The sequence below is a fragment of the Arachis hypogaea genome, chromosome 7 (assembly GCF_003086295.3).
Source record: "Arachis hypogaea cultivar Tifrunner chromosome 7, arahy.Tifrunner.gnm2.J5K5, whole genome shotgun sequence".
Classification (NCBI taxonomy): domain Eukaryota; kingdom Viridiplantae; phylum Streptophyta; class Magnoliopsida; order Fabales; family Fabaceae; genus Arachis; species Arachis hypogaea.
The window spans coordinates 73,221,984-73,246,160 of NC_092042.1; positions in this window are offsets into that span (position 1 = coordinate 73,221,984).

Genomic DNA, 24,177 nt, shown 5'->3' on the forward strand with positions numbered 1-24,177 from the left:
GGAATGTATCATGTTTCTAATTTTGAATATTGGGAATTTGGAACCTACTCATGTAAAACCAGAAAAATTAAAAGTCTATGTGCATTGATAAGTTACGTTTATTTTTTAGAAAAAAATCCAAAAATATTCAATAAATAAGTAAATAAACAAGGGGACAAAATTACCCCAATGTTAAGCTTTAATAAAAGATCAATGCACATGTGATAAAAGTAAAGAAATATCAAAATTCTGGTACATAAGTATATGATACAAAAGTGGAAATTATGGGTAGCTAGGTATGATTTTAGAATTACAAAGAGTATGTGTGTGTGTTAGGTAAGAGCTTAGGTTAGTCAAAGATTCATATTATAGCCCACTTGGCCATACATGTATCCTTACCTTTACCTCAGCCCCATTACAACCCTGAAAAGACCTCATGATGTTTGCATTGGTATGCTAAATATTTGTTAATTGGTTAGATGAAGAACAAGGTTTAGAAAGCATGACTAGCGAAGAGTAGAGTGATTGACCCTAGACACTTGAGAGTTAGAGTGATATACACTACCAGTAAGGGTTCAGTGCTTGATTCTATGTTCCCTGCTTTCATGAGCTATCTTCTTACAAGTTTACTTGTCTCTTATTGTGTGATTTAAATTAGTGGAATCTGATTTATGTTTGTCTTGAAGAATTTATTTACTTTTAACCAAGTAGGTAGAAGCATTTCACATTTAGTTGCATTCATATAAATAGGATTGCATTTCATACATTTTACCATTCCTCTTCATTCCTTTATAGCTTCTCTTGACCTTAGCATGAGGACATGCTAATATTTAAGTGTGGAGAGGTTGATAAACCACTATTTCATGGTTTATCTTGTGCTCAATTGAGTGGTTTTTATCAACTATTTACCCACTTATTCATACTATTTGCATGGTTTTACTTTTTTCCTTCCAAATTTTGTGCTATGATTGAAAACATGCTTCTTTGGGCTTTAAATTTGCTATGTTTAATCCTCTCTTATTACCATTCGATGCCTTGATTATGATTGAAAACATGCTTCTTTGGGCTTTAAATTTGCTATGTTTAATCCTCTCTTATTACCATTCGATGCCTTGATAAGTGTGTTAAGTGATTACAGGGATTACAGGGCAGGAATGGCTTAGAGGATGGAAAGGAAGCATGCAAAAGTGGAAGGAATACAAGAAATTGAAGGAATTGCTGAGCTGTCTAGCCTGACACTCTCGCACTAAATCGATCATAACTTGAGCTACAGAGATCTAACTGAGGCGATTCTAGTTGCGTTGGAAAGCTAACATCCGGGACTTCAAAATGATATATAATTTGTCATACTGTACATCTAGGTGACGCACACGCGTGATTCACGCGCACGCGTCACAGGTACGAAAATTCAGCGTGGCAGATTTCGTCCCCAGCGATTTCTGGGCTGTTTCTGGTCCAGTTTGCGACCCAGAAAACACAGATTAGAGGCTATAAAGTGGGGGAATCCATTCATTCATAAGCATAGGCTCATAATTCAGATTTTAGTTTTAGATGTAGTTTTTAGAGAGAGAGGAGATTAGGATTAGAATTTCTTATTCTTTCAACTTCTTCTCAGATTCCAAGTTCCAAGTTCAATGTTCCTTTAATTGAGAATTCTTATATTTTCACTTATTCCATAGTATTTTTCTATTTAAATCTATTATTTGTTTAATTGTTTTCGATTGAATTTTAATTACCATGTTCCCTTTTCACTCCCTTCTATGTTATGATATGGTGTAGTGGCATTCATGTTAGTAGAGTAGACTCCCAACTTGACTTGGGAGTTGATTAATAGGAGACTCTTGAGTTAGAATACACAAGAGTTAATAACTAATTGCTTATTGTTGGCCTGCTATCTTGTTACTAACGCTATTCCTTCCCAAAGGAGAAGATTAGGACTTGCGAATAGAAGTTGGCTTAACTACTTGACTTTCCCTTATTCGGTAAGGGTTAACTAAGTGGAAACAACAACCAATTATCATTAATATTGGAAAAACCAACAAGGATAGAACTTCCGATTAATCTTCTATTAGTCAAGGCTTTTTATTGTTGTTATTTTATTTTCTCTGCAATTTATTTTCCCTGTTTCCTATCCAAAATCCCAAAACACACTATTTCATAACCAATAATAAGAACACCTCCCTGCAATTTTTTGAGACGACTCGAGGTTTAAATACTTTGGTTATCAATTTATTTAGAGGATTTGTTACTTGTGACAACCAAAATTTTTATACAAAAAAATTCTTTGTTGGTTTAAAAACTATACTTACAACGCAATTATTTCTATGAAATTTTTTACTAGCAACAATCCGTTCGTTACTCAGCCACAAACGCGAAATCATGATTGTGGAATGAGTTTTATATAGTAGGGTCTTCTCAAGCTAGATCACCATAGGCTTTCAGCAGGTTTAGTAAGATAGTGTCTTCTCAAGCCTAATCGTGGTTGTGGAACGAGTTTAGTAAAATATGATCATCTCAAGCTAAATTTTCTATAATCTTTTAGATTTTAATAGGATAGTGTCTTTTCGAATTAAATCATGGTTGTGAAATGAGTTTAATTTTAGTGGAATATGGTCTTCTCAAACTAAATCACTACAAACTTTCAGGTTTGAGTAGGGTAGGGTCGTCTTTATGCAAGCTAATTAAATTATTGCCGGGGATAATATATTATATACAAATTGTCAAATATGAATATTTTGTATTCTACCATGATTTACATTGATTAAAAGAAGACTAATATATAACAAGTAGAGTTGTTCATTTTAGAATAATTTAGTTATTTTGCTTGTGAAATATTTTTTGAGTAAAAAACTTTCGTAACTCAATAACGTGACTGTTTATTGTTTTTTGTTGTGAAAACATGAAGAATAAATTTTATAAAGATGATAATAAATTGGTTTACTGATTGAAATAATTCTTTAAAAAATAAAAATTGTCTTACGGCAAATTAAGATAAAAACATTTTTTCTATGTTCTAAGTTCTAACTAAGAGTTTATACGGAATTGATTGTGATGGCAGCACATCAATATCATTGATTTGAACAGCATTTGAACTGTGCCGCAACAATAAAATATGATCGCAATTATTGCAATCGTAGATCACAAAAGGTTAGATTTTTTCTAAATTTTCTTTATTTTAGTTAACTTTTGAAACCCTAAACCAACAATAATGTGATGCATGCTACGATTAATTAATCATTTCTGTATAGATTCTTCTCTAATATATATATGTTAAATAATTTTAATTTTAAATGTACGTGGCAGACAATATCCACAGATGATATATTGCATTTGATGTCTTGATCTTCTTTTCCTGCTATAGAATTTGATCTTTATACAAGCTAGATTGCAATGATCAATTATTCCTGTTTCTAGAGAACGGATACATACAATTATATTTGTTTATTTAGGATTTTATATTGAAAAATACTAAAAGATTATCACAAAAATTATTATTTTTAGTTATTAATTAACTATTAATATTTAAAAATATAAGATAAAATATATTGTTAATTACTACATTAAAAAACTTAGATAAAAAAATTGAGTTAATGATTAAATAATAACAAAAAATAATAAATTTTAATGGTTTCTAATATTTTTCTTTTATATAATAACCATATATAACTTCATTTTATTTAGATGAATTTATATTTTTATTAGAAGTTAGTAGATAGGACTGATACCAATATTCGCATTCACCGATATCCAACTTAAAATGGATTGACAATTTGATTCGCAATGGTTAAGATTGGGTGACGACTAACTCTATCTATTCAACTGCATTTTTAATATACATATTGTCATGTTAATAAAAAAAATATATTTACATATGATGTGAACAAATAGAGATTTATGTTCAATTTTTTTTTTCTAAAAAATGCTTAGTGTTACCGAGCTAATAATATATAAATAACATGAGTTATAGAATGGTTCACTATTAATTTTTACTGGATTTTTTTTTTGTAGTGTTGAATCGAATATATAGGATCAGATTGAGAAATTTACAGTGTGATGGTTTCAGTGGCTAAGAGAAGGGGGTTGAATCTTAGCCCCTTTTTTTGTTTAGCAACACTTGCTTGTCTTTGAGACAACTTCTGGTGATTTTTGTCTCGTCCCTAGTCACGAGACTTTTCTTTTTGTCTCGTCACTTGGCACGAGATATTTTGCGGTTTTATCTCCTGGACAGCAGAAACAGAAAATGGAGTAGAAGAGAAGGAAAATAACACCCAGATATATCCTAGTTCAGCTGCTAAGTGCAGTGCAGCCTACATCCAGTCTCCATCACAACAATGATAGAATTTCACTATAATCTTCTTAATTACAGACTGTAAAGTGCTAACCCAACTTACAAGGGGATTCCCACAGAATCATGATACACAACACAGATGTACAAAGAAACTCTAAGGACATCTATGGCTTTTTTCTTTTAATTTTGCACTCTCTGCCTTTTTCCGCTCTATGGCTTTTTCATACAAACCTCACTATTTGCCTTTTTCCATGAGACTCAAGACATGACAAAATTAAACAGAAAATACAAAACAGAATACATTGAAGGAGAAGAACTTATGTTAGCTCAGGTAGCTCTGAGAACTCTGTGCCTTGCACTCTTACCCTTTCTCCTTGAATCAAGTCGTGGCTGTTCTCCCTTTTTATAAAAAGGGGAAGCTTCCACAGCTGAAACCAAAAACTAAGCCAACTTCTTCTTCTTCATGAAACAGAACCGGTTCGGCCAGAGAGAGAAAAAAGATAACCCATGCAAAACCGAACATGCAATAACTTTAGTCCTTTGCTGACTAAAGTGAATTAATTTCCCTTTCCCTTTGCTGACTAGCGTGTAGCTATAGTGCTTGCAATCAAATCAATGGCTTTACTCTCTCTCATGTTTCCAATGTAAGTATTAACTTTACTTTAATGAAATTTGAATTCCACCACATGATAGAAATAGAATCCGTTGGAAACATTAAGCAATACATTTTGCTTTCTCTCTTTAATAGGTTTCGGACCAAGCATTGGATCACTTAGCAAAGATCATAATTGGGCTTGTAACAGTAATAGTTCAATTTGGCCCAAGTAATGTCACCATCAATTCAGCCATGTGGATCAAAGGATTTTTGTATCATTGCTGAATGTTAACTTTAATTTGGGCTTGCACCAAAGTTCTTTTTATTTTCGGCCCAATTAAAAACTTGCATCACAAAATTATTAATTTAACAAGTAAGAATTAGAATTAATTTAATAATTTTATAATTAATTATATTAATAATATTTAGTCATCACAAATATTAATTTAGAGTTTTCCAAACTCATCAATATCCACCTTGATGACAAACATTATTAAAGCTGAATTGAAAAGGATTTGGATTAGAAAACTCCCTTGATGATTTGGCCAAATCCTCCCCCTTTCAATTGTTCAAAATTCTCCCCCTTAATGTGTGCCTGATTAACATAATATTCAAGAAAGCAAAAACTGTGTACAAGCTCCAAAGGAATCCTAAAAGATAAAAATTTCAAGAATTTGGATCGTTTAAGACCGAGCCATATTTTCACAAAAAAATGTTTTTCAAACACCTTAATAAAATTCCATATTCCAATCAGCACACATGCATTTGAGCAAATGATTTTATCAATGACAATCAAAGCTCAAGTCGATTAATCCACTAACACAAAGTGCTCAAAACAGAGCCAGATCAGAGCATAAAATAGAGCAAAACAGGGGAACAAATTATACAAAGCAAAACAAGTTAATGAAACATAACAGTTTCAATTCAACCCTTTTTCTCTTCTCCCCCTTTTGTCATCAAGGAGGGACCCTACAAAAAATGGAGAAAAAGTAATGCAATCCATAATAATTCAAGTATAAAACAAAACAGCATCAAGTTAAGTTTGGCACAGTCATCCAAGACAAATGAAAATAGTTCTCCTGAGTCAAATACACATAGAGCAAAATAACAGAGCATTCAGTAGCAGCAACAGGTAACCAAAACTCAACATGTTCAAAAATATTTCCTGCCAAACAATTCAATCAACATAAAGTTCAGAGTAACATATCAGATCAAATAAAATTGGTAGGCAATAAACATCAGAAAATTCAGAGTAACATTAGATCAGTCACCCCCTATTTCTACTATCCTCCCCTATTAAGATATGATGTGATAATCTCCAAAAATTATTATTTTTTTAATAAAAATATGATGAAGAACTTAAACGGGCCAGAGTTATGGAGTGGGTAAAAGAAATTGGTTGGGCCCATGATCATTAATATCAGAATCTATCTCCCCCTGTATCAGTGCCAGTTCATCACGTCCTCAATTTTGTCTCCTGATTTTCTACGAGACAAAAACAAACAGAATCAAAAAATCCACAAATTCTCAACAGAACTTAATTCTATCATTCCCAAACTATTTCTCAAGGTGCAGAATCTGTCTTCACAGAGGGGCTTAGTGAAAATATCCGCAAGTTGATCTTCGGATTTTACAAATTGAATATCAATAGTTCCCTTTTGCACATGTTCTCTAATGAAATGATATTTTATTTCAATGTGCTTTGTTCTTAAGTGCAAAACAGGATTTTTTGAAATATTTATGGCACTCATGTTGTCACAGAACAAGGGTATACTATTTATCTTTAATTTGTAATCCTCTAATTGTGTTTTAACCATATTAATTGTGAACAACAAACAGAGGCAGAGATATATTCAGCTTCGGCAGTGGATAGAGCTACTGTGGCTTGTTTCTTGCTTGACCACATGTTGAGTGAGATTCCAAGGAAGCAACACATGCCTGATGTGCTTCTTTTATCCACCCGATCTCCCACATAATCTGCATCACAAAATCCTACTGCACAAAACTCATCAGATTTTGGGTACCACAAGCCATAATCACTAGTTCCCTTAATGTATCTAATGATGCACTTAACGGCTGAAAGATGGGATTCTTTTGGGTGAGACTGAAATCTTGAACATACACCCACAATTTGAACAATATCCGGTCTAGAGGAGGTAAGGTACATGAGTGAACCTATCATTCCTCTATACCTTGTCTTATCCACATCTTTACCATTTTCATCCTTTTCAAGTTTAGTGTTAGGATCCATTGGTGTTCCCATTGGTTTAGAATTTTCTAGGCCAAATTTCTTGATGAGTTCTAGTGCATAATTTTCTTGGTGAATAAAAGTACCACTAGGAGTTTGTTTAATTTGGAGGCCAAGAAAGAAAGTTAGCTCTCCCATTAAACTCATCTCAAACTCACTAGTCATGAGTTTTCCAAACTCTTCACACAAGGACTCATTTGCCGATCCAAAAACAATATCATCCACATAAACTTGAACTATAAGAATATCATTATTAGATGCTTTAATGAATAAAGTTGTGTCCATGGTACCCCTTTAAAATTGATTTTCCAACAAGAAGGAACTAAGCCTTTCATACCAAGCTCTTGGAGCTTGTCTAAGGCCATAAAGAGCCTTAGAAAGTTTGAAAACATGGTTTGGAAAATCATTATCTTCAAAACCAGAGGGTTGTGCAACAAATACTTCTCTATCAATAAAGCCGTTAAGGAAAGCACATATTACATCCATTTGAAATATTTTAAAGCCCCTATGGACAGCATAGGCAAGAAGCAACCTAATTGCTTCCATTCTAGCTACCAGAGCAAAAGACTCATCATAATCTATACCCTCTTCTTGATCGTAACCTTTAGGCCACTAATATAGCCTTATTACGAACAACTTATCCATCCTCACCAAGTTTGTTTTTAAAAGCCCACTTAGTACCCATTACCTTCTTACCATCCGGATGAGGTACTAGTGTCCAAACCTCATTCTTGTCGAATTGAGCAAGCTCTTCTTGCATGGCCTTCACCCATGATGGATCTTCAAGAGCTTGTTTGACATTGTTGGGCTCTATTTGTGACAATAGTGCAAAATTGCTCGGTTCGGATTGCCTTTTGGTTGAGGATCTTGTTATTACTCCTTGAGAGGGATCATCAATGATAAAGTCTTAAGGATAACCCCTCATGGACTTCTATTCTCTAGGCTTCCTTTGTGGTGTTGAGCTTTTATGAGTTTCTGTTGGTATCACTGTCTCAGTTTCTCGTGCTGGCTCAAGAGACAAAATGGAAATGTCTCTTCCAATCTGACGAGACAAAACTGGACTGACAGATTCTTCAATTTGGACAGACTTGGGATTTTCTTTACTTGTTCCAGCTTCTTCACAATCTGAATCATTATCTATCACAGTAATGAGAATTAAATTAGAATTACAAAAAGTAACATGTATGGATTTCTCTATGGTTCTATGTTCTTTGAGATAAATCCTATAGGCCTTGCTAGTGGTGGAGTAACCAACAAACATCCCCTCATATGATTTTGATCAAACTTGCCAAGATTTTCTTTGTTGTTAAGCACAAAACATTTGCATCCAAAAATATGAAAGTACTTAAGATTTGGAGGGGTTCCTTTCCATAGCTCATAAGGAGTTTTCTTCAACCCTTTTTTAATTATTGTCCTATTCAAAATATAGCATGCTGTATTTACAGCTTCAGCCCATAGGAATTTTGGAACCTCATTTTCACATAACATAGCTCTGGTCATCTCTTGAAGGCTTCTATTCCTTCTTTCAACAACCCCATTTTGTTGAGGTGTTCTAGGGCATGAAAAATTATGAGCAATTCCAAAATCATCACAGAATTTTTCAAAATCTTGGTTTTCAAATTCCTTTCTGTGATCACTTCTCAAATGGGCTATCTTTAAATCTTTTTCATTTTGAATTCTTTTGCAAAGGGTTGAGAATGCATGAAAAGCATCATTTTTATGAGCAAGAAAAAGTACCCAACCAAATCTAGAATAATCATCCATCACTACTAAATCATAGTGTTTACCTCCTAAACTTTGAGTTCTTGTTGGACCAAAAAGATCAATGTGTAACATCTTTAATGGCCTTTTGGTTGAAATTCCATCTTTTGGTTTAAAAGAGGATTTTACTTGTTTGCCTAATTGGCAAGCATCGCAAGTAAGATCCTTATCAAATTTGATATTGGGAATTCCTCTAACCAAATTTTTCTTTACTATGTTAGAAATTTGGTACATGCTAGCATGACCCAATTTTCTATGCCATAGCCATTTTTCAGATTCAAGTGAAGTAAAACATGTTACATTTTGTTCTTTCAAGTCCTCAAGAGTTAATCCATACACATTGTTTCATCTTTTAGCTTCAAATAAAATATTCCCAGATTTTTTACAAACAACTAAACACACAAACTTTCTAAAAATAACTTCAAATCCGAAATCACACAATTGGCTTACACTAAGTAAATTATGTTTCAAACCATTCACAAGAAGAACATCATTTATACAAGATGAAAAGCTTTTACCAACTTTACCAACGGCCACTATCTTTCCTTTACCATCATCACCGAAAGTGACAAGTCCTCCATCATACTCATCAAGCTTTATGAAGAAGGTTGTCTTTCCGGTCATGTGCCTAGAACATCCGCTGTCCATGTACCACATATTCTCCTTCTGTTTGGATGCTAGGCACACATACAAAACAAGCTCAAGTGACCTTAGGTATCTAAATCTTCTTGGATCCTTTCACGTTAAACCATCTCTTATGTCCTAGTCCATTATAATCAAAAACAACTTTACAAATTTTATCACCAATCATTCTTTCACCAAAAAAATATTGAATGGGAAAGTGGCCATTTCGGTTCATAGTCTACAAAATCTTGGAGTTGCTGTTTTGTTAAAGTAGGTTGGATTTTGAAACCTTGTGTCATTAGAAGATGAAGCACTATTTCCAAAACAAGATTTTTCAACAGATTTGAAAGTCTTTTGAAACTCCAAGCCAGTTTTATCAAAAAGTGGTTTTTGATTAGCCAAAATTTGATTTAAATTTTCAAAACTTTGAGTGAACTTGTTTTCAAGGTTTTTGATCCTTTTTTGTAACTCTTCATTTTCTTTAAAATAGTTTACATATGCAACAACAGAATGGTTACTTTCACAAATTTTAAGTTGAGCTTTTAACTGCTTATTTTCTTCAACAAGTTCAGTAGCAGTTTCGGCCTCCCTTAGCTTTTCCTTGAGAAAATCATTTTCAGCTTTAAGGATGGTGATTTGTTGTTCAAGATCTTGGTTATCAAGCAAAAAACATGTTAATTTTTCAGAAAGATGGTCTATCATAAGATGAAGATCTTCAGTGTTAGGGTTGTGAAAGACTACCTGATCTATGTGATCTGCCATGAGACATGGTTGTGACTTGGTCTCGGATTCCTCATCATCATCTGAGTCATTTTCCAAGTCTTCCCATGAAGCCATCAATCCCTTCTTCTTTCCTCTTTTTGGCTTCTCCTCCTTCTTCGACTTGGGACAATCAGATTTGAAATGCCCCATTTCCTTGCAGTTGTAACAAGTTACTTTGCTAAGATCTTTCTTCATTTTCCTTGAGCTGCTGCCTTTGCCTTTGAACTTTACCATTTTCCTAAATTTTTTGGCAAACAACACAAATTCATTTTCAAAGGAGTTATCACTGGATTCATTATCCAGAGGGTTAGTCACAGAAGAAAGAGCAATTCCTTTCTTTTTTGAATCTTTTTTCAAATAAGTATTTTCAAAAGCAAGAAGGTTTGCTCTCAAATCATCACATGTCATGGAATTAAGGCTACTGCTCTCAGAAATAATTAAAGCTTTTTGGTTCCCACTCTTTTGTTAGACATTTTAACACTCTCCTCACAAGCATAGAATCAGGATACGTAATTCTCAGAGCATCTAAGCCAACAATGATGATGTTGAATCTCTCAAACAGTTCATCAATGGATTCACCTTCCTTCATTGTAAACATTTCATACTCTCTGTTCAACATATATGTCCGAGTCTTCTTCACAATGGTGGTTCCTTCATGAGTGATTTGTAATTTGTCCCAGATTTCCTTTGCCGTTGTGTATCGTGATACCCGTTGGTATTCCTCGAAACTGATAGCACAGTTGAGTAGATTCACAGCTTGGGCATTTAACTCTACTTTCTTTCTATCTTCTTCGATCCAGGCTGCTTCAGGTTTGAGAGAAACTACTCCTTCTGCACTTGTGGTAGTTGGAAATTGAGGATCCTCCAGGATAATCTTCCATAGTCTGTAGTCTACTACTTGCACAAAGATCTTCATTCTCTCCTTCCAATAGGTATAGTTTTTTCCATTGAAAAGAGACGGTCTGTTGCTTGACTGCCCTTCGATAAGGTTGTAGGACACCAAATTTGAGCCACTGCTTTCTGCCATCTGGATATTTCTCTCCAAGCTGCAAAGCTTGATCTTTTTGAGACCAAGCTCTGATACCAATTGATGGTTTCAGTGGCTAAGAGAAGGGGGAGTTGAATATTAGCCCCTTTTTTGTTTAGCAAAACTTGCTTGTCTTTGAAACAACTTCTGGTGATTTTTTTCTCGTCCCTAGCCACGAGACTTTTCTTTTTGTCTCGTTACTTGGCACGAGATATTTTGCGATTTTATCTCCTGGACAGGAGAAATAGAAAATGGAGTAGAAGAGAAGGAAATAACACCCAGATATATCCTGGTTCAGCTGCTAAGTGCAGTGCAGCCTACATCCAGTCTCCATCACAACAATAATGGAATTTCACTATAATCTTCTTGATTATAGACTGTAAAGTGCTAACCTAACTTACAAGGGGATTCCCACAGAATCATGATACACAACACATATGTACAAAGGAACTCTAAGGACATCTATGGCTTTTTTCTTTTAATTTTGCACTATCTGCCTTTTTCCGCTCTATGGTTTTTTCATACAAACTTCACTGTTTGCCTTTTTCCATGAAACTCAAGACATGACAAAATTAAATAGAAAATACAAAATAGAATACATTGAAGGAGAAGAACTTATGTTAGCTCAGGTAGCTCTGAGAACTCTGTGCCTTGCACTCTCACCCTTTCTCCTTGAATCAAGTCGTGGCTGTTCTCCTTTTTATAGAAGGGGGAAGCCTCCACAGTTGAAACCAAAAACCAAGCCAACTTCTTCTTCATCATGAAATAGAATCGGTTCGGCCAGAGAAAGAGAAAAGATAACCCATGCAAAACCCAATATGCAATTACCTCTAGTCCTTCCTTGGTCACCAATCTACATCAATCCTAGCCCTTCATCTTTTCTTGCTCTCCAATATGAACTCCTGGCCCTTGATGCTTCATGATGATGATAGCTTCATCTGCTCCTATCTCTGCCTCTTCTATCACGTAGCCACTGTAGCTACCTCCTGTGGTGGTTGAGCAAGAATCAGAGACAAGCCATCCCTCCAAAGATCTTCTCCTTGCTGGCCGAAATCTTCTTCAACCATTTTTGGTATGGAGAAGCCAATATCTCATCACAAAATCTTACCAAAAGTGAATGAGAATCTTAGCCACATCATACTTTTAGTTTTCTTTTTCTTGCCATCATTGTGATGGTCTTGTAGCGTACATCTTCTTCTCTATTGTAGCTTGCTATAGCTTCCATGGTTGCTACTATGATATGACCGAAAGAGATGAAGAGAAATGAGAGAGAGAAAAGAGAAATTATGAACAATAATTAATAAAACAAAGATAGAGAATAAAAGTGAATTAATTTCCCTCTCCCTTTGCTGACTGACTAGCGTGTAGCTTTAGTGCTTGCAATCAAATCAATGGCTTTATTCTCTCTCATGTTTCCAATGTAAGTATTAACTTTACTTTAATGAAATTTGAATTCCACCACATGATAGAAATGAAATCCGTTGGAAACATTAAGCAATACATTTTGCTTTCTCTCTTCAATAGGTTTCGGACCAAGCATTAGATCACTTAGCAAAGATTATAATTGGGCTTGTAACAGTAATAGTTCAATTTGGCCTAAGTAATGTAACCATCAATTCAGCCATGTGGATCAAAGGATTTTTGTATCATTGTTGAATGTTAACTTTAATTTGGGCTTGCACCAAAGTTCTTTTTATTTTCGGCCCAATTAAAAATCTGCATCACAAAATTATTAATTTAACAAGTAAGAATTAGAATTAATTTAATAATTTTATAATTAATTATATTAATAATGTTTAGTCATCACAAATATTAATTTAGAGTTTTCCAAACTCGTCACATTGCAAATAGAGTTGAATTGATGAAAAATTTACACCTATAAATTGAATAATTAAGTTAAAATTTAAATCTTATTCTATCCTCTTTATTGTCATCCTAATGATGGAATTATTGTCGATACTTTTTCTCGCCTGTTATGCCTCTAAAATATGTTAAACGATAATGCTAAAAAGATAATATCTAAAATTACGTTATATAATATAATATTAATAATTTTATATATATAACATTCGTAGCTATATATTTATTATATCTAAAATCTTATAATTATTTTAATAATAATTAATAAATATTAAATAAAATAATTTTAAATTGTTTGAACTATTTTTTATTATCTTACGAATATTATTGTACGTTAAATCAGTAAATTGGGGCAGGCTGCCGGTAGGTCCCTTTCTCATCTTCGTTCTTCTTTGAATCATGTGTGTTTTGGAATACAAGTAATTTTAATGATTACTTAAAAAAAATCAGAAGAATTAGGGTGTACTAAGCAGTAAATTGAACCCTCCTATACTTTCTAGTGTTATATATATAGGACTTCAAATACTGCTATGTTATGTATTGATGATGTGATTTTTTTTTTTTTCAAAAACTTAAAATATCGGTTTAAAATACAAGCAAGCATTAAATAAAAATTGTGAGCCTGCAAAAATCAAATGAACCAAAATAAATTATGATTCATGAACAACATATTATGAAGTTAATAAGTGTTGCAATAGCAAAATCAATTTGTCCCATTATTTATCGCGAACTTCACGCAGTAAATATATCTTCCAAAACACATGAAATGTATGAGAAACTCAATATAGCCACACACCACCTACCAGTTACTATTGTAATCAACTTTGAGTGAAAACTCTTATATCCGACCAAAGTGCAAATAGGGAAAGCAAATTGGTTGATACCATGCAATGATGCAAATATATTATAGAAAGTGTTTTAACTGTATCGAATTTTAAATTATAAATTAATTTGACTAAAAAATCGGTAAATCAAATTTTAAATCAATCTAAATTAATATTATTTTTATAAAAATAGTTATAATATTCTTATTATAAAAAACGATTAAAATATTCTTATATATATATATATATATATATATATTAATTTTGAAAATTTTAAATCTTAACCATTCTCTTCTCTTTATGTCATCGTAGAATTAAAATTTAAGATTCTCAAAATTAATTATAAGAGTATTTTAATTATTTTTTATAATAAAGATATTGTAATTATTTTTTATTAAAAAAATATTAATTTAGACAAATTTAAAAATTAATTCATTGATTTTTTGGTCAAATCGATTTATCTGATCTAATTTTGATAAAAATAATCTAATTTAATTGATTATATATATTAACTTTTTATTATTAAAAAATATTTTTAAAAAAGACATTTTAAATATTTTTATCTAAGTGACTTTTAAATTTTATAACATTACCGGTGTTCAAAATCCGGTTCGATTCAAAATTTGAAATATATTTTATAGGGTTTAAATTTGTTACTTTTATTGAACGTAATTTTTGGATTGATAGTTTAATCTGGTCTTATAATCATGACTAAAATACACATTTTATAAATAAATTAATAATAAAATATTATATTTTATATTTTAATTAATATTTTTTTAAAATAATTTATTTTAATATAATTGTTACGTAATATTTATAAATTTAATTTTTAAAAAATAAAATTTTATTATCTTGTTATACAAATTTTAAAAATTTACATCGATCAAATTATTAGTTTAACTTAGTTTATTCGCGGTCGAATTCAATTCTTTGTAATTGACCTGATATAACATTAGGATTAACCCGACCTAATCCAACAACGTACTACTATTACATATTTTTATTTTCAATTTTTATTTTCATATGTTAAAAATATATATTGCAGAGTGGTGTTACGTAAATTTTTATAATGCTCCCTCATTGACGAATTTATCCAATTTGATCATTGAGGTTCTAATTGCACTATAGTTGGTGCGAAATTTACGATTCACACTATAAAAAAAATAGAATATTATAACAAAAATTTTGTAACAAATTTAAAATTATTATAAAAAATTATTTTTTGTGACAAAATTTAGTAATTATTACATAATAATAATGTTTTGTATCAACACTATAATTTGTTACAAAATGTTTTGATATTTTGTAACGATTTTATTTTTTTGTTACAAATTATATTGGCTTTTATAATGAATTAGTGTTTTGTTACAAAAATTTATAATATTTTGTAATAAAATATAAAGTTATTACAAAAGTTTAAAATATTTTGTAACAAAATATCCATTTGTTTCAAAAACTCCAATTATTTTGTAACAAAAAATTAATTTATCACAAAATTTAATATTGTTTGTAACAAGTTATTTGTTTGTCACAAAATACAAGAATTTTTGTAACTATAAAACTTATTTTAAAATATTAAAATCTTTAAGATAATTTTATTTTATTTCAAAAATTTTATTTTTTAAAATATTATTTGTATTAATTAATTATTTTTTATAAAAAATTAAAGATTAAATGATTAATTTTTAAAAATGGTATATATTATTTTATACTTTTTATAAAATTAATATAAAATTTTTACTAATATTTAAGTCTTAAATGCTGACTAAAAATTATTTTTTTAAATTAAAAAAAGTTAATTGTTAAACATAAATAAAAATAGTTAAAATTTAAAGATAAAAATAAATATAAAAAGTTAAAATTCTAATTCTAACTCTCACCTTCACTCTTTATTCTGCTGTTCGTCGCCCTCGTCCATTCTCACTACCTCCACGGCTTCACCTCTCACACTCAAAGTCACCCTCCTTTTTTACTTTAAAATAAATTTATAACAAATATTATTTTTTGTTTCATTAACACTCTAATATTTAATATATTTTTATACTTAAATAAATTTTTGAAAAACTCAAATAAGAGCAAAATATAGGGCTCTGATTTTTTCCGTCCCTCTACTAGTCCTAAACTTAACCCAACACTCATCATTAAACCAGTAAGACCTTCAAAAAAATATTTACTAAAAAATAATTAAATTAAAATGATGAGATTTTGAATTTAAAATTAATTAAAACTCATATAATTTTCATAAATATTTATATATTTTTTATTTAAAATTTAAAATTTTAGTAATTTAATTACTACTAATTTTATTAAAAATACTTATTCTATACCTTAATTTTATTAAAATTCCTAAATAAAAACCTAACTAACCCTCGTCATCGCCCTTTTTTTTCAGCCACCCCACACACAAACACTCAGACCCTAAATCATACACGCACACGAAACGGAAAGAAAAGGAAAGAGGGGGGAGCTCGACGGGGGAAGAAGGAGAAGCAAGGATAGGGGAAAAGGGGGAGACGGCGGCGGTGGATGTCACTGCCACTGTTGCCGCCGTCTTATCGCTGTCGGGAGAGTAATAACACGAGGGGAGAGAGAGACGAGCTCGCGAGGGAGTAGCATCGCCACCACTGGAGAGGAGTGATGATCGGATTTTTTATGTGGTATAAAATTTCACAAATGAAATCTCGTTGCAAGTATAGTTTCTAAACCAACAATAATCCTTTCATACAAAAATTTGTTTGTCACAAGTACAAACCCCTAATAAATCTAATAACCGAAGTACTTAAACCTCGAGTCGTCTCTCAAAGAAATTGCAGGGTAGTGTTCTTGTTATTGATTATGGACATGTATAATTTGGGATTTTGGATAAGAAACAAAAGAAATAAATGGCAATGAAATTCAAATGATAAAACGGTCTTGGCAAGATTTGGTGGTCAATGATCTTTATCCTTATCACTAACTACAACATGATAATTGCAAGGATCAATCCCATTAAATCATCCTCTAACTAGTAAAGGAAAGTCAAATGAGCTATACCAATCCAAGTCCATAAGTCCTAGCTATTCACAAATTGAATTAATGAAGGCTAGAGTCAATGGCTACCAACTATCAATCACTTGGACATTAGCAACTCAAGAATTCCTAAGTTACCTTCCCAAGTCAAGAACGTAAAATTCTACTATAACATCCTCCCAAAGATTTTATCAAACACTTGGAAAGCATAAAAGGAAGGCATAGTTAATTGACATAAAGAATGAAATCTAACAATAACTAATTGCAAAGAATCAACAGCAACAATCAAAGAAAGAACAATTAACATGAATTACCTCAAATTGCATTAAAAAAATCAAAAGAATAAGAGTAGATCAACAACAAAGTATAGAAACAAAATAGAAGAAATTACAATAAAAGAATAGAAGAATAAGATGTAGCAACAAGAAATTGAGAAGGAGAAGTAATTGAGAAGAAGAATTAAAACCTAGATCTAGAGAAGAATTAACCTAATCCTAATCCTAGAGAGAAGAGAGAGCTTCTCTCTCTAGAAAACTAACTCTCCCCCTAAAACTAACTAATATCAATGATGGAATGATTCAATGATCCAATGATGCCTTCCCCTTCAATCCTTTGTCCTTTTAACCTTTTCCCACCAAACTTCAGCTCCAAATTGGGCCAGGGACACTTCAGAATTCGCCAGGCACGATTTCACTAAAGAAGTCACGTGCAGACATCGAGGCGTGCACGTCCCAGGAGTTTCACGATCCATGCGTGTGCGTCGATTGCGCGTGCGCGTGGATGAGTGCATCACAAATCTTTGGCTTTCCATGATTTCTCCACTTGCATGCTTTTCCTCTTCATCCCTTTGATCCATTCCTAACCTCTCCATCCTGAAATCACTAACAAACACATCAAGGCATCTAGTGGAATCAAAGGTGAATTAAAATCAACCAATTAAGGGCCTAAAAAGTATGTTTTTACACTTAAGCACAAATTAGGAGACAATCATAAAACCATGCTATTTCATTGAATAAATGTGGGTAAAAGGTGATAAAATCCCCTAAATTAAGTACAAGATGTACCATCAAATAGCGGTGCATCAAATCTCCCCACACTTAAACCAAGCATGTCCTCATGCTTAACCAAGAAGGAAATAAGGGGTATAACATTTATTCAATGCAACTAAACTACATGCAACCTATCTAAATGCAACTATCTTATATGAATGCAAATGCTTGGTCAAAACAAATCAACCTCCAAGAGAACATATACAAGCACAAGAGCTAAAGCAATGGAGATTAAACCAAACCAAACCCACAACTGTATTGAATTATCAAAAAGATTTACAAACTTGCATGAAAATGGATGATAGTGGTGAAAACATGTAATTGAGCCTCAAACCCTCACCGGATGTATATCCGCTCTAGTCACTCAAGTGTTTAGGGGTTGATTCACTCGATTCTCCCCTAATCATGCTTTCCAAGATTTGTTCTTCATCTAACAATCAACAATTACTTAATGCATGCATACAAATATCATGAGGACTTTCTCAAAGGTTGTAATGGGGTTAGGGTCAAGGTAAGGTCATGTATGGTTAAGTAGATTAGAATTTGAATCTTTGATTAACCTAAACTTTCCACCTAACTTATATAATAACCTATACAATTAAGTGCTAACCTAACTACCCATCCTTGACTTTTTCACATACTCATGCATTTTTTTTTCATTTCACAACACTTATGCATTGACTTTTATTAGACTTTAACTTGGGGCATTTTTGTCCCCTTTTTATTACTTTTCTTTTTCTTTCTTTTTCTATTTTTTTTTCTTTTCATATTCACTTTTTTTTCTTTTGTTCTTCTCATTTTTTCTTTCTTTTTTTCAAACTACATACAAGAACATCAATGCATAAGGTCTTACATTTGATTAATACATGAGCACGCACCCAATTTCCAAATATAGAAATACGAAACACCCTTTTATCCCAACCAATGTTCCCAAATCTTCCCAAACTTGAATAATAAACACTCTCACTAGCCTAAGCTAATCAAAGATCCAAACAATGGACAATAATTATTTTTCGCTTTAGGCTTGTAATGTGCTAAAATAAAGAACAATTGGGTTAAGCATAGGCTCAAAATTGGTTGACAATGGAAGATAAAAGGTAGGCTATTTGGGTTAGTGAGCTAAATAAAATGATGGTCTCAATCATATATATGCATGAATACAAGGAATAATGGACATATAGAATTAAACAAATCCAAGATCACAATTATAGAAAGAGAATAATGCACACAAGAAGGAAATAAAGTGGTTATAAGATGTAACTACACAATTATGCTCAAAACTCACAAGCTTGTGTTCTTAGCTCAAAACATGTTCTACAAAATATATAATTCAAGCAAGTTTCACAAAAAATTTTCAATCAATTGAGGTGGTGCCCTATAGATAAATTCCTTGGAATATTTCATTGTTTGACTAAGCTTATTAATGCAATGTTGTGATGGAGAAATTTTAAAAATTCCTTAGTTCATCCCCTTTTTTTCCAACTAAAACAAATTTCATATGTAAAAAGGGTCAGCTTAGGTTTCAACAATCCAACTAAAAAGCTAAGACCACTATATAAAGAAAATCCAACTGAAAAAATGAAATATCTACCAACCAAGGTGCAAAATGCAATAAACTAAAACAAAAGTATCTCAAAATAACAAATACATATAATAATCCCAAAAGTGCGGAATATAACAAAATAACACTAAACAAGACATAAATGTCCGAAATGTTCACCCAAAATAGCAATCCACCGACGGTGACGACGGTGACCTCCCCACACTTAGAATGAAGCATCGTCCTCGATGCTACTGCTCGGACTCGGGGTGATGGTCAACAATCGCATCTGACTGGGGCTGAAGCTGTGGCTCCAAAGTCAGGAATGGGAGTGTGCCTCGGATGTGTGCTCACCACATAAATCTCCTGATCAGTTGGGGAAAGTAAACCTCCTTCCCCTCCAGAATACATCTAATCAGGACGAGCATATCCACCGAAATCTCAGTAAAATGCATGGTTGGCATGACATAGTAGGCAAGGATCTGCTGCCATGTCCTAACCTCCCACGTCAGATGGGCAAATAGCATCCCCTTGGGTTTCTTGTTATCAGCATCCATCTCCCAAGGAGCATCCGGGGTGGCAACAATATCCCTCAAAGCATCATAATCATATGTTAGGCAAGCTATCTCCTCCTCAGCCAGCTGATATGCATCTTTCTCACTCACTTTGGGCCGACATGGGAGTGCCTGCTCAATGTCAACCTCCTGCATCAAAATCTGACCTCCTCTCAGGTAAACCGATTAAAGGGTCGGTCTGAAGAAATTATAATAAAACTCCCGGACCATGATGTGTTTACCCTACCCAGCTCCCTATCCACCAAAGCTAGACCCATGACCTCAATATGGTTCTCAATAGATTGCCTCAGGTCGGCAGGAATGGCTAGCTTCTTTTCTATGTTGAGATTCTTCATCCGGTAGGTCGAGAAGCGGAGCTCACAATACAGGTTAGGAAACCTGTTTGCATCAGTAGGAGGTAGTAGCTGATCTGCTTTCTCCTTCTCTGAGAGAGGGTTCTTGGCATAATCGGTGAAGGAAAAAGCAGCGAAAGATTGAGTTTTCTTCCTTTTTCTAGAGGTAACCTTTGCTTTCCCTCTATCAGACATCCTGAAAAATAGATATGATGGGATATAAACAATTAAACCAAGTAGAGGAATATAAAGCAAGGAATTAAGCACATACAAAAAATAGGTAACAGGAGGATGGACATGTTCTCATGAAGTGAATCCAAAAGGATGAAATCTTTGCATGTAAGCAAACAGAATTCAGAAATCAATTCCAAAATACAATCCAAGAAATCATGCAATAAAAGTAGAATGCTTGTTTATTACGCACAATAGTCATCATACCCAAAAGAATGGTGAAAGGGTTAATTTGAAACTAAAAAGAAAAGTCAGCTGGTTAATCAAGTTAGAAGTTAGAAAACTGGTTCAAAGATTAGTGGTATGACGGTTATTGGCTCAATCAAGAGAAATTCAAGAAGTATGGAAGACAAGCACACTCACATTCATGAGGATGATGCAAGTCATTGATGATGAAATATGAAGTTGCATAAAAGCATACAAGAGGAAAAATAAATCATCAACAATGCACTAGGTCACTAAGTTTGTAATAATTGGTGTTGAAAGATGTGAAACATGCACTTTGTGTAACTAAAAGCAAGTTGAAAATAATTTCAAATTAAAGGGTTACACTAGTGGAAGGTACCAATTATTACAAATGAATGAACCTTATTCAAGAAAAATACAAGTTAAGGTCAAATGGTGAGCTTAGCATTGGCTTCATTAGTCAAGTAAGTTGAAAATTGAACCTTGACCAAGGTAACCTAAGAATTGAACTTGGTGTAAGTCAAATAAATCTCAAATTAAAAAGTGTCAAGGTCAATTCCTAGGTTGCAAGTGTAAGAACAATACAATTTTTAAAAATTTTGGCAGCATTCTGGCAGTAAATCGGATGTTCCCAGATAGCAATCAGCAGCAAAAATAGGGCATATGAATCCAAAAGCATCAAAGAGGTTTATGGTGCACGAAATTGTGATACACAATGGCGCCAACAACTTGTACGCACAATTGTAATCTCAACTCTTTTTCACAATTTCGCACAACTAACCAGCAAGTGCACTGGGTCGTCCAAGTAATAAACCTTACGTGAGGGGAAGGCTCTGTTGTCAGGAGAGGCAACCATGCGTCGTGGACCAGGAATCCAAGAGATACACACTCTAGCTTTCGCAGGTAGAACAGAAGTGTTTGTCAGGCACGCGTTCATAAGTGAGAATAGTGATGAGTGTCACGGATCATCACATTCATCAGGTTGAAGTGCGAGTGAATATCTTAGAATAAGAATAAGCATGAATTAAATAGAAAATAGTAGTAATTGCATTAATACTTGAGGAACAGCAGAGCTCCACACCTTAATCTATGGTGTGTATAAACTCCACCGTTGAAAATACATAAGAACAAGGTCTAGGCATGGCCGAATGGCCAGCCTCCCCAAATGACATATGAATTCAAAAACAGGGAAAAAGACCCCTAGTACAATAGTAAAAAGTTCTATTTATACTAAACTAGTTACTAGGGTTACAAGAATAAGTAAATGATGCAGAAGTCTACTTCCAGGTCCACTTGGTGTGTGCTTGGACTGAGTATTGAAGCTTTCACGTGTAGAGGTCTTTGTTGGAGTTAAACGCCAGTTTGTAACTTGTTTCTGGCGTTTAACTCTGCTTTGTAACTTGTTTCTCATGTTTAACGCCAGAATAAAGCAGAAAGCTGGCGTTAAACGCCAGTTTGCGTCATTTAAACTCGGGCAAAGTATGAACTATTATATATTGCTGAAAAGCCATGGATGTCTACTTTCCAACGCAATTGAGAGCGCGCCATTTGGACTTCTGTAGCTCCAAAAATTCTGTTTCGAGTGTAGGAAGGTCAGAATCCAACAGCATCAGCAGTCCTTGGTCAGCCTCTGAATCAGATATTTGCTCAAGTCCCTCAATTTCAGCCAGAAAATATCTGAAATCACAAAAAAACACACAAACTCATTGTAAAGTCCAGAAATGTGAATTTTACTTAAAAACTAATAAAAATATACTAAAAAATATCTAAATCCTACTAAAAACTATATAAAAATAATGCCAAAAAGCGTATAAATTATCCGCTCATCAGTTTATAAGCAAGGATTGCATATGCTTCGGTAGTGTTAATCAGATGACATAAGTAAAATCATCAAGGCAGCAGTGACATAATCCATATGAGTCAGAAATCAATACAGTAGTGACAAGAATGCACAGAACATCATACCAACATCATCCAGCAAAGCAAATTACATTCAGATATGTCGGATAACCAAGAACGGAGCATTTATCAGGCCTAGAATCTTCTAACCACATTCTAACTACCTAACAGCATGTATTTCTATCTAACCTAATAAACAGAATTAATCAACTAAGCTAACTAAAATTAACAACATAATTAATTGAAAAGAAAGTAAAACAGAGAAGCAGTGATGAGGCAGGGGAACCTGAAGGGTAGCAGGAATGTAAGAAACTGGAAAATGGAAAGGAAAAGTGAAAAGGCAGTTGGAGTGCAATGCCGCCCAGGGATGGTGGTGGCTTAGCTCGCGGTGGCACTGAAAATGTCGCGCAGAGCAGGGGCTACAGGCACGAGACGGAGGAAGAGGGGCGACCGGGGAAGTAGAAAATGGTGGTGGCTATGGGTGGAGTTCGCTGGCGACAAGGGGTGTCACGGTGGTCGCTGGGTGGAGGTTGGCCAGTTGGCCGAGAGTGGGTAGGGAGGCAGAAGCGAGAAGAGGAGGAGAGGGAAGAAAGGAAGGAAGGAGAGAGGAGTGATGAACGTAATTTTTATGTTGGTATAGAAATGATAATAAGTTCAATCGTGAGTATAGTCTAACCAGCACGTAAATTTCGCATCAAATAATTCTACAATCTACAATCGAGAGTATGAGTCCTGAGTCTTCCTCCCTAAGAATTGCCTTAGAATGCACATTATTGATTAGGAAGTCCTTTGTGATTTTTGAGAGTTGGTATGAGAATGTAGCTAGCAAAAAGGTAAACAACAACCAATCAATATAAAAGTCTTGGCCAAGGGTGAGCATTGGAAGTTCCATCGTTATAGGTTCCTTCAATTATGATAGCAATTGAGTGTTGCTTCACTTAGTTAACCCCTAAGGATGGAGGAAAGTCAAGTGAAAGTAACTAACTTGAGTCACAAGTCCTAGCCTAACCCGCGGGAAGTCTAGCTTTAGTGCACTCCAAGCCAATTAGCAATTCTCAATTTTCAATCAATTATTGATGTCCACTACTCAAGTATCTCCAATAACTCAACCCCTAAGCTAAGTAAGAAAGTTCTACTCCATAGATAGGGTTATCATTTCATCAAACATTTGGTGAGTATTCATAGGAGACATTATGAAATTGAGAGAAAGGAGTTGAATTCCAACAACAATCATCAAACAATCAAACAATTACAATGGATGAACATGAAAATATCTCAATTCATTGATTCAAATAAAAATAACAAAGCATTCATAGATCTAGAGTGAAGGAAACAAAAGAACACAAATTGAGAGTATGAGAAGAGTAGATCTACAACTTGTATCA